The 15,690-nt window shown below is 48.1% G+C and overlaps 1 protein-coding gene and 1 non-coding gene across 3 annotated transcripts in view; both read right to left on the bottom strand.

Annotated features, from left to right (window-relative positions):
- The window catches only part of CAPN13 (calpain 13), a 179,741-nt gene that overhangs the window by 81,402 nt on the left and 82,649 nt on the right, over nt 1–15,690 (bottom strand). Inside the window, exon 1 of one of the 2 annotated variants that reach the window (XM_021087661.2) lies at nt 7,621–7,822. The exons of the other annotated variant lie outside the window; for it this stretch is intronic. The gene's annotated coding sequence lies outside the window, so the exon portion shown is untranslated. Of the gene's footprint in view, nt 1–7,620; nt 7,823–15,690 lie in introns of those variants that run through there. 2 annotated transcript variants of the gene reach the window in all.
- Nucleotides 5,735–5,841, bottom strand: LOC146404895 (U6 spliceosomal RNA). Its single transcript, XR_014842696.1, has one exon. It is a non-coding gene; the product is annotated as a U6 spliceosomal RNA (small nuclear RNA).

The following is a 15,690-nucleotide window of genomic DNA, read 5'->3' as shown; positions in this document are numbered from 1 at the left end:
GGGCTTTGTGGGAAAGAGAAGAGAGGGAGAGGGAAAGAGGGAGGGGGAAGGGAAGAGAGAGAAGGAGTGGGGAGGGAGGGAGAGAGGAAGGGAGGAGGGAGAGAGGAAGGGGAGGAGGAGGGAGAGAGGGGAGGGGGGAGAGAGGGGAGGGGGGAGAGAGGGGAGGGGGGAGAGAGGGGAGGGGGAAAGAGGGGGGAGAGAGAGAGGAGGGAGAAATTTAAGGAGAGACAGAGTAAAGAGGGAGGAGTGGGAGGGAGGGAGAAAGAGCGGAAAAAAAGGAATTTTGTGCATAAGCAAATCTACTGTGAGTTGGAGAGACACTGACTATTTCTCAAGGAGAGGTGGTAATGAAGTGGCGTCAAGGTGAAAATGAACATCAATTTTGGGTTTTAAAATGGAACAAAACACCTAGACCAGCGCTTTGCCTGGGTCAGTCCCCCACTTCAGAGTCATCGCAGCAAGTTTCCCTGCCCGGCTTGGTGGCCTGAAAGCCTTGAATGGGGCTTGTGGCCCCCAGAAAGGCAGCCTCAAAGAAAGACCACACAGGGCAAGGGCTCTCACGGCAGAAGAGGAAACTGAGGCTGGAGATCAAACCAGAGGCTTTTGGACAGCACTTGGAATAGACACCTGCCCAGGACCCAGCTTCAAGGCTGGTGATCTGGCATGGAAGCAAAGCTTGTCCTGGTCGCTGCCAAGGGGCATCTTGCCGTCCTTTCACTAGGGCTGAGTGGGGTCTGAGATAATCTCTAAGCCCAGGGCCACGGGAGAGGGAGTCATGAAAGAACGCTCCCCTGCGGTCACAGATTTAGAGAGTGCCAAAGCTTCCCAGATGAGGAACAGAAGCCAGCGGAGTGAGGGCTTGAATAGAACTATCCACTGCTTGACAGTGACTCTGGGTTCAGTAGGCCAACTGCCAAGGAGAAGAACAGCCTGGCAGGAGGGCAGAAAGGAGAAATCGCTCTGCATGGCCCATAGATGGTGCCACCCTACCCTCTTCTTGTTGGTGGCCTCGCCATGTAGACCTGACTTCTTCGGGGGACACAGAGACCTCAGCCAGTGAGTCCCTCCCAGGGCACCCTGTGGGGTAATGAAGGGAGCACCTGCCTGGCAGAAGGGAGTGTGTGCTGCTCTACAAAGCCCTGAGCCTTGCTTCTCCTCTGGCCTCAGTTTCCCATTTGGAACACTGAGAAAGCAGGACTTACTCTTAAGTGCTTTGCAGCTGTCATGCTCTGTGTTTTTGGAACTGAGAATGTTCTGCTTATGGACCCTATCTGATACTGTTGGACAGGCCGATAAACAGGAACCCACTCAACACAGTATTCCTTGCAGTTAAGTTAGGCTCATCATGTGCAAACACAAAAAAGGAAATGCCTTTTCATGAAACAATTCTTCCCACCCCTGAAGTGTTTTGCCATGTCATTCAATCACAAAGAGGCCTAGAAAGTTCCTGAGCAGACTGTCGATGTATTCTGAGGACAAGGCAGAGCCTTCTTTCTGGTTCTATAATGATATGTGTCCCCAGAAACACCATATAATACTTGGTATGATCTTGGATTTCTGGGCATGGTTTTTTCCCCTCTGTGAAGAGAGGATATACTCCCACTTAGCTAATTCAAGCTCCTTCTTAAGCAAATTAGGGGGATTTAGGAAGCTGGGGCCTGTCATATATCAAAGTATAATCTGCTTAAGAGCTACTATTTCCAACCCATATTCCCCAGGTTGTTCCAGACGGCTTGCTTCCCAGCGGCACGAACCAGAGAGGACGAGACAGGCACTGTGTGCATTGAGTTTAGGGCCTTTAAAAAATTTCTTTGGAGGAGTTCCTGTCGTTGGTGAACCCGACTAGCATCCATGAGGACACGAGTTTGATTCCTGGCCTCGCTCAGTGGGTTAAGGATCCAGCCTTGCCATGAGCTGTGGTGTAGGTCGCAGTCGTGGCTCAGGTCCCGTGTTGCTGTGGCTGTGGTGTAGGCCACGGCTGCAGCTCTGATTCGCCCCCTAGCCTGGGAATCTCCATATGCCACTAGTGTGGCCCTAAAAGACAAAAAAAAAAAAAAAAAAAAAATTTCTTTGAAAGTTGGAGCCACATTTAGACAATCAATGTATTCTTAAAGGCTTTCCTCTCCGCCTATCTTCTTAGGCTTTCGGCAAAGTGAGACAAAGAGAAAGAGCTAATGGATGAGACAGAGACAAGGAGTAGGATGGGGAGACCCAGACAGAGTGGGGCAGAGAGACAAAGACAGGAAAGCCTTCAGGGGAGATGGAGATGGCGAGGAAGAGAGTGAGAGGAACGAGAGGGCCGAGATGCGGAGGACAAAGTCCAGGAACGAAAGGCATCCACTTGCGACTCCAGCATATGATGGCGCCCAAACTGTACCCAAACACCTGTCTTCTCCCCTCCAGAGGCAAGCATGCAAGTCCCCCCTGGAGAAGAGATGCGTAGCGGCTGAGTCTCTGTGATGAAGTTCTGTGAAGCCCCCCTCTCTGGGACAGACCCACAAGGGAAGATCCAGGGTGATGCCTCTGTCCACACTCAGGGGACAGAAGAGGATACCAGCAGGTGGACCTTGGACATTCCAGTCTGCGCCTGGCCACCTCTGGGCATCTCAGGCCTGTGGAGGCCAGAGAGGGGAGTGGGCAGAGGCCTGTAGCCTGGTTCTGCTAGTGTCACCCCCTGCCCCATGGTGTGGGGTAGGGGACTGCGGAGAGAGGTACAGTGGCACTAGCAGCCACGCACTGTAAGGGAGAGACTCCCTTATCCCACCAGCTCTGGCATGTGATGATAGCCTGGCACAAGAAGGCCCAGGCCAGGCTATTTGCTCTGAGACTGTTGTGAAGACAAACTTCCATCCAAGCGGCTGGGGTCATGCTTGAGGGGTTGGGGATAGGGCACGGGCCAGCCCCATGGGAGGGCAGAAGTCTTTTGAAAACAAGAGCTTTCTGAGTTCAATCTGATGAAGAGCATCATGAAAGAGTGAATTCAGAATACAACTCTGCGTGTGAATGTGTGTGAACATGTGTGGATAAGCAGGTGCGTGAAAAGCAGGTTGAGGGGGGTTTAAAGCCCTTAGAATTCCCATGCCCCTTCCTTCATCCTTTCTCGCCCCCACCCTTAAAAATTCCAAGAAGGCTGGAGCCTTTGAAGGTGGGGGCTGGGGTAAAAAGGAGAGACCGTAGGCAGAGAAAGGAGCAGAAATGGTCTAGGAGCCCGTTTTAAGGGGGGGTTCTGAAGGGGAGGTGGTGGGAAGGACAGGCCAGGTGGGAGAGGGACTGCCTCCATCCCCCCAGCCTGAGATGGGATGGAGACACTGCCACAGCAACCTTGGCCTCGCTCCTGCTGCCTGGGCTACAGGCTGAAACAGGTGAGGGGGCAGGGAGTCACAGGCAGATCCTGTGCCCATCTGGATAAAGGAGGAAGGCAGGGTTCTGAAAGAGCATCAGAGGGAGATGGCGGCGCTGGACCAGGATGGACTCTGAGGCACCTGGCTGCATCCTAGAAGCCAGCCCATCCTGAATGCCTCTGCCCTGAATTTCTCCCCAGGCCAATACCAGAGGAATTTGCTTTGGTTCCTAAAAGGTAGCTGGAGATTTCAGAGCTGGAGCTTTATGATGTAGCTCAGCTGGTTGGCAGCCTCTTGGCTAAGGATTAGACTCAGGAGAAGGCAGGACTCTTGGCTAAGAGAACAAGGGGACGTGTTCCTGGGACCTCTGACCTCAGGCACTGAGAGCCAATCAGATCCAGATGTGGGTCATTGGCTGTACTTCCTGAAGGCGGGTGTGTGGTCAGCTCTGATGGAGATGGGCCCCAGGCTGTCTAGTCCCCAGGTGGTGATGGGGTCTGGCTCAGTTCTCTGCATTGCCTAGAAGTTCCTGGTCAGGCTGGACTCATTGGCATGGCAGGGCTGACCTAGCCAGTGACCAGGGGGCAGTACTAACCAAGGGACCATACTTTCAGAGAGAAATCAAACAAAAAAGTCTTGGCCACTTTCAATTTTAAGGGTCTCTTGTGGCCGACTTGGCAGAGTAAGAATGTTAGCCCCAATGCTACAGTTGTCCTCTAGCCCAAGGACTCAGGGACAGCCCACCACCCTGATCATTTTAGCCTTGGTACACAAAACATCTCAGAGAGACCTCACCAGAGGGGGAAGCAGTGAGGCAGGCCTTCACTTCCACACCCCTACATCATCTCAAATATTTGCACTTATTAGCTAAATTGATTGCTCCTGGGGCAACTCAGGAGCTGCATGAGATGACCTGCTGCTGCCTTTCAACATGAGCCTTGTGGATTACAAGGGGGTTGGAAGGCTCCTTAGGGATCACTTTCTTCAGCTATCTTAATAATGCCTGGCTGAGCTCTCCTGGTTGTTTTTTGGGAGAGCAAGCTTCATAGATTAGTGAGCCTGCATGTCCTCACATTCTATTACAGAATTCTTTATTCAAAAGGTGTGTGCTAAGTAAGAAGCAGTCCATGGCAGAGAAGTGCTTCCTGAGAATTTGGGAATAGGGATGGTGATCAAACCCAGGGTCCCCACGATCCAAAGCAATGCTTCCAACCAGCGCTGAGTACGGGAGGTGCTGATGCACTTGGTTCAGTCTGTTTCTTTATTTGGGCCTTTATATGTCAGACTGAATCATGACTTTCCAAAGAGGGGAAGGCAGAAGGCAATATTCACTCATGCTTTTGATCATCTTTGCATCAAGGAGCTCCCAGCAGCAGCTCCTGGAATTGGTGTTCCATGTACCGTGTTTATCCGAGAGAGAGTCCCCAAGGGTGGCAGGACAAAAACAAAAAACAAAACAAAAACACAGTATTCTCCTTTTGATTCTGCTCTAGTTTTTTGCATGGCCATGGCTTTCTTACTGTCTGTCAATGGCAGGGTCTGCATTGTAAAGTTTTGGGAGATTGAAGGATGCACTCAGTCTGACCTCCTCCCAACACTGAGGAGAGATGGGATGGCCCAGTCTACCCCAGAACTCCTTCATGGTCATCTCATGGGAGAAAGAGGTGCCTTCCTAGGATCAGGAAATGCTAGTGCCTTGCCCAGTGTCCTGCAAATAATGATACTTTGATCTGTAATGGACTAATCTTATGTGCTATCTCAGACTCTCTTGGTCCCTGGGACTCTGAGCTCTCTTTGGGGGCTGATTTGGGCAAATAAGTGACTCTTCTGACCACTCCTGAACTCAGATGAGGTGCCAAGCCTTAGGGAGTAGGATTTGGGTTTCCCAGTAGCTGCCATGCAGCCAGAGGGCACAAGCCAGTGGTTCAGAAGCATTAATGACCCATGGGGCAAACTTTGACCAGTAAGAGATGGGAGACAAAAGGGAACCCACATGTAAATTTCCTCTTTCACCTCTCTCACATAGACTATTCCAAGGCAAGGTATTTCTGCAAAGCTAGAACACAGATGTCCTGTTTTAGCCAAGTAGCAAGCAGCCCATGCCTCTTCGTGAAGAGAGATGGGAGGCATGTCACTTTGAATTACTTCCCATCCTCCTCTCCTCACAGAGTTTCTTCAGGGTTTCCCATTTCCCTCACTCTCACAGCCCTGGTATTGCCCCTCCCAGTGAAGCTTAGCACTTCACCTTTTCCTCAAACTTTGTTTTGTAGAGAACCCAGGCTCAAATAATATCCACAGTTACAACTAAAATGTTTTCAACACTTACCATGTGCCAGGCAATGCTAAATACTTTACATAGATTATCTAGACAGATGCTATTGTTATTATTTTTTTAAAATATGGAATGCTTCACGAATTGGCGTGTCATCCTTGCGCAGGGGCCATGCTAATCTTCTCTGTATTGTTCCAATTTTAGTATATGTGCTGCCGAAGCGAGCACTATTGTTATGTTTTAGGGATGAGGGAACTGGGACCCAGAGAGGTTATGTAACATGCCCAAATTATAATATCAGAGAACACACAATGGTAGCATCAAGCTGTGCTAGGCAGAGACTAAGCCCTCAGAGGCAGTAGGATGACCATTAATTTGTATGTTTCCTACTAGTATCTTTCCTTCCAAAGCATTCTTTCCAGTGAATCATTCACTGAATCTTACCAATGAAGAAATCAAAGAGGGAATCAGAAAATACGCCAAATCAAATGAAAATGGAAACACAACACTCAAAAAACCTATGAGATACAGCAAAAGTGGTTCAAAGAGGGGAGTACACAGTGATACAGTTCTTCAAGAAGCAAGAACATGTCAAACAACCTAACCTACCTCCTAAAAAAATTAGAAAAAGAATGAACAGAGCCCGAAGTCAGAAGGAAAGACATGAAAATCAGAGAGGAAGTAAATAAAACATATCAAAAAGATAATAGAAGAGATTAATGAAACCAAGAGGTTTTTTTTGGAAAAGATAAACAAAATTGATTAACTTTTGCCAGGCTCGCAAAGATGAGAGGATCCAAGTAAACAAAATAAGAAAAGAAAAAAAGAATTAACAAGCAATACTGCAGAAATACCAAAAAAAAAAAAAAAAAAAAAAAAGGAAAATACTATGAATAGTTATATGCTAACAAATTGGACAATGTAGAAGACACAGACAAGTTTCTGGAAACATACAGTGTGCCAGGAACAACATAACCCAACTCTCATTTGCATCTTGCTTAGCAGAAAATCATTCACTAGGTACCTTTCTTATTCCATCTGCAAACTGGGGATAAGGAGCTTACATTACATAAAATTCTTGCCTATTAGACAACTGGTAGATTACTACATCTTCAAAAACCAATATGCTAATAATTGAACCCTCCTGTAGCTGTCACCCATAAAAACAAAGTTTAGGTCCAATTGGGTACAGGTGGGCCAATTCAAGAAGCTCTGCTGATGGAAGGTTCAGATCATGCCATCTGGGAGTCATCAAAGTGCTGTTTCTGTCCCGGCAAAAACAAGGCAGTTGGTGGGTCATAAGTCAACTGTAACCGTGGAGGAAAAATGTCTGTACTCATTCTAACCTGGTTAACTTGGGTTCATGCAACACAGCTGGGGCTCTGTCTCCCTGGCGACAGAGTCACATCTCAAAGAGTCCACAACTTTTTGCAACCACAGCAGCACAAGCATTGACTGGGAAACAGCTTTAAGGCAACAGGAAGCATCTGAATCTCCAAAGTGTTGCTCGGCCTTTTGTGATGAAAGTAGTTTTGCCAATTGTTAAAATTATTAATTCAGGTCATTAGAAAGTGAAAGGCAAACCCCAGGCCCAACTCCTCCCTTGGGCAAATATTAACCACCAACTGTATGTCAGAAACTACACAATGGTGAGCAAAGACATGGTTCCTGCCGTCAGGGTAACTTTATAACAGTGGAGTCCCCCAGGTGGTAATGGAATAAGAAGAAAGCCAAGGTGACTCGGGGATGGAGGGATCGTCTCACTGTAGGAAATGTGCAAAGTTTAGGTTATCTTAGGGAGTCAACTCACCCTTTGCCCTTGTTTGCTTAATTCTTGTCCTTGGACTCTTTGCATCAAAGATAACTGCTTTTCAGAGCTACTGAATACACATCTCTGGAGAGTCAGAGTACAGAGCTAAGACACACTCTGGGGAAATTTACCTGCTCACTAAAGTTCAAAGCACCGTCTTGGTCCAAAGCCCTGGAAGGTCACCACTCAGACTATACCTGTTTCCCAGATGACGGAGCTTAGTCAGCAGGATTCTTGCAGGGTGGGCCCCACAGCTCAGCAGCAGCAGATTTGCAGGATGAAGAAGGGCGCGGGGGACTGGTGGCCAGGACAGTGGCAGTCACTTTGGAGAAAGGGCTGGCGGTCCGTCTGGGCAGCGCTACTGTTGCCTGCTTCTTCCCCTCAGACTCTTCCTTATATGGGCAGAGCAGGTGTGCTCCACCTTAGTTAAACAATGACTCCAGCCTGTGGCCAGGGTGCCTCCAGGTGAGGATATTGGATTTAACTGGAAGTCGTCCCCAAAGATGCTCCACCCCAAGCCTTTCTCCACCTGATCCTATCACACTTCCTGGAGCCCCAGCGTTGTCTTTCTTGGCTGCCTGAGTTGTGGTCTTACATTGTTACCAGATAATTCCATTTCTTTCTTTTTTACTTTGGAGGATATGCTGAGAGAAGAAGGGAAGGGCCCTCCTTCGTGCCTCATTCTCACGCTGGACATGCCATCACCACATCAAGCGCAGACGCTCAAAGCAAATCCCTTCAGATGGGCTTTTCTGCAGAAAGAGCATCTCCTTTCTGCAAATAAATGCAGAGCCCATTAACCCCAGGGCATGGAGAGACCCGGGGAAGGTTTCTGCCTCAACCCTGCTTAATGGATCATGGAGAAAGGGATGAGGCGTAGAAAGCAGAGGCTTCCTGACTGCAGAACCCTAACAGCATGGCTCACCCTACATCATGGGGGTCAACTGAAAAAAACGCATAGCCTCAAAGTTGAGAATTCTGTTTCATTTGGAGATCTTCCTGAAGACTTAAGCCAGAGGGCTGCCTCTGAGATAGCTCTGAGGAGCCAGGGTGTATAGGTTTTTGCAACAAAGCCCAGGTAGTCAGAATATCAAAGAGAACTGTTAATTAAAGAAAACCAGATAGCTCAAGTTAAGGAATTTAGCGCTTCTCTCTGTATGGGAAGATGCAAGGGTCTGGGCTCATTGAAATCATTCCTTATTTTTGGATTTTTTTTTTTTTTGGCTTTTTAGGGCCACATCTAGGAGGTTCCCAGGCTAGGGGTCTAATCGGAGCTTTAGTCGTCAGCCTATGCCACAGCCATAGCAACACAGGATCCGAGCTGCATCTATGATCTACATCACAGTTCATGGCAACACCAGGTCCTTAACTCACCGAGCAAGGCCAGGGATCAAACCAGCAACCTCATGGTTCCCAGTCAGATTTGTTTCCACGGTGCCATGATGGGAACTCTTGAAATCATTCCTTTGACAGGCTCCTCAGCTGTCTAGGGCCAGAATCCCATGCTTTCCCATCCCAATTCCCTCGGAGTACACCACCTGGGGTGGCTGTGGTGGTTGAGGGCTGCTTGATGGCTGCAAGGCAACATTTTTCACTCCCATAGGCAAGGACGATGAAATAGGTAAAGCAAGAAAAAATGTGGAAATCACCAGGAACTGAGGTGACTGGATCCATCTGCACGTTGTGATTGATGGTTGGGAAGAGGTGGGACCTGGGGCATGGAACGAAGAGCCAGAGCATTTGTGAAGTGGCTTGGACCACCTCCCGTGGGAGGCAGCTCAGTGGATGAGGTGGGGTCACGTGATGACTGGGTGGTTTTGTTTGTTTTTTAGGGCTACACCCACAGCACACGGAAGTTCCCAGGCTAGGTGTTGAATCAGAGCTGCAGCTGCCAGCCTACACCACAGCCACAGTAACACAGGATCCGAGCCACATCTGCGACCTACACTGCAGCTTGCAGCAGTGCTGGATCCTGGATCCTTAACCCAAGCTGCAACCTCATGGATACTAGTTGGATTTTTAACCTGCTGAACCATGGTGGGAATGCCTCAATGGCTAGGTTTTGACCCCAGTTCTACAATTTTGGGCTGACTTGGGTAAGTCCCATCCTCTCTGAGCCTTAACTGACTGTGCAGTGAGGATTATAATTCTCATTTGTCTCCCTCATATTTTTATTTCCTGGGATGCCTACACCCCAGGGAATACACTCTGTCAGAACTTTCACCAAAAATAGAGTGAGAATCGTAAACACACAGTTCTACGAATATAATTAATGAAAAAATAGACATATATTTGTGGTATTTGCCTCAAAACACCAGATTCTGGAGACAACGCTTCCTCCTGCCCTCTCTTCCTTTTTCACTTTCTTCCTTCCACCCATATATTCTTGTCTCTGTGCCTTCTTCCCCCTCTCCCCACTCCATCATTTCCTTTATGAATTATTTCTTGGTGGCCAGCTGGGCCAGGCACTGCGTGAGGCCCAGGGGACAAAATAAGCCCCGGCTGTTTTGAAACTGGTGAAAGAGACACACAGGAAACAAGTACTCCCCCAAATCAGCTGAATAGTGTCACTTGTGGTCAGGGTTGTAGAGGGCATTTACAGATCCATGAGAGTGTAACAGAGGGAAACTTCATCTTGACAGAGGGGTTGTGGGAGGCCCCGCTAAGGAGTGATAGATGGTGGGGAGCCCGCCAAGAGAAGAGGGTAGCAAGGTGGTCCAGGTGGGGGGTGAGCATGGTGAGAGAGGACAAATCCCAAGTGGACAGCCTGATGGATTTGCATGAAGTGAAAGCACCCAGAGTAAGAGACAACATGACCAGAACCCCAGAGCCCCTCTGGGACCCCTCCTTCCCATCACTATCCTCCAGCATAGCCCCAGGGTAAACTCTTCCCTGTCTTGTGCAATTTAATAAGCTCCATCTCTTCTTCCTTTATCAGAAAACAAAGTTAGTGTTGATTTAGGGGATTAAATCAAATGTTCCTGCAAAATATGACAAAGGAGACTATTATGGTAAGGCAAACAGGTATACAGAGTATTTGCCATGTAATCAGATGGATCATCTAACAGATTTCATGTATTTTTACATTCTTCTGTGGGTGGAAAAGGTCAAGTCAACAAAGCAAGATTATTTTTCTTAGTGCCAAGACATGCGCAGTGCAGTCTTACGCAGCTTGAGGGCTGTGCCTTGGGCTGCATGCTGGACAATAAGGAACTGGCAAGCCATGCTCTTAGGCTCACAGCAATGGGTGACAAATCGAACGTGACGGTCAAGAGAAGCATTATAAATATTCAAGTTTTCCAACCAAAGTGTTCTAGCATTACCAGTTATTTATCATGGAATTTTACTTAATGCTAAGCCTGTTTCCTTACCTCCAAAATAGTGATGATAACAGAATCTAACTCATGGGCCATCATGAGAATAAAAATATAAAAGCAAAGGCAGGTGAATTGTTTACCACTAAGTTTGATACATAGTAACTATGCAATAAAGGGCGGCTATTATTTAGTAAAACCAGACATAGTACCTGGCTGGTGGGAGTTTAGGGGAATGAGGTTAGGAGAGAGGTTGGGACATGTAAGGTGGAAATTATGGACTCTCCTGGGAAGGGTAAGGGTGATGCCCCAGGCCTGGGAAGGAAAGCCTGACACTGAGAAAGAGCAAGTCCAGAAAGGGAAGTGAAACTCATCTGCATTCATTCATTTATTCAGTTCTGCTTCAATAACAGGTAAATCTACACACTTAGGTATTATCTGAAAGGCCAACAGAACCTGGCATTGTATTCTTGGTGTTGCCACACGCTGCTGATGTGACAAAGACAGAGGCATCTTGCCAAGGAGAAATGAGCTCTGCTACCCAGGTGGAGACCTTCATGATGGGGTGGGGGGAGGGCTGAAAGAAGATGGATCCCTTCCCTGCCTTCTGATATAGTGGCCATGGTGGAAGAGGAAACGGGGAAACCCAAGTCCTGCTTATACGAAAGGACACGAGACCAGCGCCCTGAGAGATGTGTGTCTGTGTTGGGGCAGGGTCACTGGGCACTGCTATGCCCCCACTAGTGTTCCAGCATCCCTCGGGGTAAGCTCCGTCAGTGGAAAGCAGTGGACCCAGGCCCAAAGGTGGTCACTGCCATTGTAGCCCGAGGAGGAGGCATGGACCAGAACCGTCCCGAGTCCACAAATAGGTGAGGGAATAGGACACAAGCCTATTATTACTGCTTCCTTCTTGGACTGCATCCCCAGGAAAGGATTTCTCGGAAATTGGAGGCTAGATGGCTTAGGGCAGTCACATACCTGGGTGGGTTAGAGTAAGCTGACACCCTACTTTCATGCTGGAGCTACCCCAGGGGCCTGTGGAAAACCCCATCTTCTTCCCAAAAGGAAGAAGGAGTGGAGTAGGGTCAAGTACAGGTAAGAAAGGGTCACAGTCGGTGTGGAATGGCTTGAAGAGAGAGGAAGGGCATTTGGTAACCACGTGGGAAACCACGCTTCCCGGGAAAAGTCAGTGATTGACCTTGGAGGTGAGCAGACCTCAGGGAGGAAGAGGCAGCATGCCCAGGATGAAGGATGACAAGCAGCTTCTTGCAGGAACTATAAAGCATCACCCCAAATTCACTGAACCTGGTGAATTCAGCACCAACCTAAGTCCACACGGGGCTGTGGTGGGACTGCTTAGTTTTGAACCATTTGCCTGAAAAGAGGCTCTCAGGCATGATGGCAGAGACCTCCAGGGATGCTCTAAGTAAATGATTCTGGAGAGGCTGGGTAACCCAGTGCAGTGTCTGCCTGTGGATTTCTGGGTTCCCCTTCTGTCTCCCAATGAAATGAGCAAGGAAACTTATCTAAAAGGATGCCTATGCTCATCTGGGGGGATAGAAGGAAAGGAATGTCCTGAAGAGGGTGTCTGTATTTATAAGCTAGTCTTGGGGCAACGAAAGGAATTACAACAGAGCAAAGAAATGAATCTTTGGTGGGGGGTTGGGGTGGGAATGAGAGCAGTGGGCGTGCTTAGAGAAAAAGAGGAAAGGAAACCCTGCATCTGAACCAGCAGAAAAGTCTGCACAGCACTCTTTATGGGACTGCTAACTGTCCACTGACACACTATCTATGAAAGATGATCAAAATCATTTCATTATTATGGATGCTGGTGCCACTACTAAGTAACCAAATGAGGAAGTTAAAGCTGTCCTCTGTGTCTGAGGACTACACAGAGGTGTCTTAGCAAGATCAGACTTCAGGAATTCCCATTGTGGCACAGTGGAAACAAATCTGACTAGGAACCATGAGGTTGCAGGTTCGATCCCTGGCCTCACTCAGTGGGTTAAGGACCCAGTGTTGCCATGAACTGTGGTGTAGTTTGCAGACAAGGCTTGGATCTGGTGTTGCCGTGGCATAGGCTTGCAGCTGTAGCTCTGATTAGACCCCTAGCCCTGGAAACCTCCATATGCCATGAGCGCAGCCCTAAAAGAAAAAAAAAAAAAAAAAAAAAGAAAGAAAAAAAAAAAAAAAGAAAGAAAGAAAAGAAAGATAAGACTTCAGTCAAGCTCCATTATGTCAGTTATGACTCCAAAATGCCACGACAGGAGGTCAAAGACATAGTTGTGCTTCTTTGATAATAAGATGCTGCTGGGGTGGGGCAGACAAGCCTATTAATATCTATTTTTATCCACCTTAGTCAGAGCCATGCTTACGTCTTGAGAGGACAATCATGAGACAATGGGCAAAGCGTGAAGTACAGTGTGTTCCGTGGCAAATTCTGCATCTGAACAATCAAGCTTTATTCATTTCTTGTTTGCTCATCATGTTAACCTTTTATTATGCAAAACTGTTGATTCGATTGCACAATGCAAAAAAAAAAAAATGTTGGGGGCAACTCACAAGCCATGTTTACCAGATCTGCTAAAGGGGAGGGGGGGCAGAATTTGCTGAAGAGGATTCTCAGGCTCTGCTCAGATCCTCATTGGCAAACTGATCTGGTCATCCAGGAACCCGAACACCTATGCCAGTGTGTGTTAGAGAACCAGGAGCAGGAGAGCACTCCTTTGGAAAGCAGCACAACTTTCCTATCAGCAAACTGGTGCATAGGAGAAACTTCCCTGAAAGTGAGCTCTCAGTAGCAGTTCTCAAACAGGCACACAAGATTCATTGGATGTGGCAGGGGGGTTAAAAAGTGTGGATTTCTAAGCCTCACCTCAGAGATTCCTATTTAGAAGGTTTGGGTGGGGCCAAAGAATCCACAGGTTTCACAAGCATCTCAGGGGATCGTGCATTGAGAATGGATCCTTGTAGTAGCCTTGTTGGGGCTGGTCTACTACTTAGAAAAGGCCACCCACTCATCACATGCACACAAGGGCCCTGCTGGGACACTGGTGCTATCAGAGGGGTCTTCCAGCCTTCACAGGGTCAGGAGGTGGGTCTCCCTTCTGTGAGCTCCGCCCTGGGCCCAGGAAGTGGTAACTCAGGGTCTGTCCAGCAGGGGGCAGAGTAAACTTGTAGATTAGTTTTCCCTGCCTACCCACCTGTCAGCCTAACACTTCCCCATGGTGCCTATGCATTAGAATCACCTGGGAAGATTAAAAACATGCTTATGCCTAGGCCCTATCCCTGATCAGTCAAGGCAGAATCATGATGAGACAGGGTGCTTCCGCCAGCAATGTATTTGAAAAGATCCTCGGGTGAGTCTAATGTGCATCCAGGATTGAGAACTTTAGCGTTAGTCTCTTTCTCACTCCCTAGGTCCCTTTTCTCCTGACTCCCTCATGTGTGGGGGCACTTCCAATGGTTCAGTGCTTGGACTCCATCCTCTGGCTGCCTAAAGACCCGAGCTCTGCCTCCTCAACCAGACCTGTGCTTTCTCAGAGTGCCCGGTGCCTCCCCTACACGCATTCCTCTCTTCCCTCGGGGTGGTGCTGGTGCGGGGGGCATATGCCAGTCTTTAAGAGTCCTAGAGGGAAGAGGGGGCACTTCTGTATCTCCTTCATTCTCAGCGTGTTAATGACTAATGGTCTAATGGTCATAAGATGAGTTTCAGAGAAACAGGCTCTGAGAAGGAGGTTTATGTGCACAACGTTTACTAGGGAGTGATGTTGGGACCAGTATGTGTAAGGTAAGGGAATGAAGGAAGAAGTATGGGGTAGGGGGAGGTTATGGATAGAAGTGAATGGATAGAGGCCACTGCAGCAAATGTCTCAGCTGACCCTATGGGCTCTGGCTGGTCCTTCAGAATTATTCTACTTTGAGGGCAAGAGGGAAAGCCTTTTATGGACCAGTAGCAGGATGCAGGCTGCCTTTGGGGAGGGGGCCTGACCTCAGATGTGGTGATTCCCTTCAGTCAAGGGCAATTCAGGGAAATGTCTGAGAGACATCAGGTGTCAACACACCCAGAAGGAGGGGAATGACATTTGGGGCCAAATGTCTCTCTGTCCTGAATCAGGGTCTCCCTGCCATACCACATCATCCACTACAACAACTATATCCACAGCCATTCTCTTTCTCTTTTTTAGAGAAGCCTGCCAATAGAAGAGAATATCTAATTAGTTTTCTCAAGGAAGGGAAGCATCTCTGTGAGCTTGAGAGGCAATTGAGTGTGGTATAAAAACTTTGGATTTGAACTGGAATCCCAGCATGACCCCTTACTTACCTTAGGCAAGTCGCCTAAAATCTCTAGGCCTCCACTGACTTGTCTTTAAAATGGGGCTGATGAATTAGTACCTTGTAGAGTCTCTTAGGATTAAATGCAATGGGTAGGCAAGTATCCGGGGCAGCAGACTATGCATGAGCAAAGCCTTACCCATCTGGGCTCACGCTCCCCATCTCTGACCCCACCGGATGCTAAGGATAAGACTGAGCTATATGTCTCCAGTTCATGCTGCTTGTCCTGAGAGCTGAGACACTGAGAGAAAACTGGTAATGTCCCTGGAGGGACTCTGCCCCGTGTTTGGTCCTAGATTTCCTTGACTCTCAGATTCCCACTTTTCTCACTGGCATACCAAGAAGTGTCTTGACCAATTTTCCTTTCATTGGTGGCCTGGCAAGAGGGAGCTTATAATTTGGGGAGAGTATATAATGGTAAATAAGAACCCCTCCCCCAACCCTCCCGGACCTGAATAAATCCCAAAGCAATGTGGAGGATAATCACCGGTGGAGCCAAAGAATTGACTGCAACTAGATTTCCGCTTCATCAATGGAGTTGCCAGTCTCCCAAATAATATTCATAATGAAGTTGATTAACAACCAGCCTTAGCAAAGTGCTGTGAGACTATCAAATGA

The sequence above is a fragment of the Sus scrofa genome, chromosome 3 (genome assembly GCF_054392235.1).
Source record: "Sus scrofa isolate SSC_HxYL_T2T_F1_AM1 chromosome 3, Sscrofa_HxYL_maternal_Yorkshire_Landrace_v2.0, whole genome shotgun sequence".
NCBI lineage: Eukaryota > Metazoa > Chordata > Mammalia > Artiodactyla > Suidae > Sus > Sus scrofa.
The sequence above is the reverse complement of the archived record's forward strand: the minus strand, read 5'-3'. Positions and strand labels throughout refer to the sequence as shown.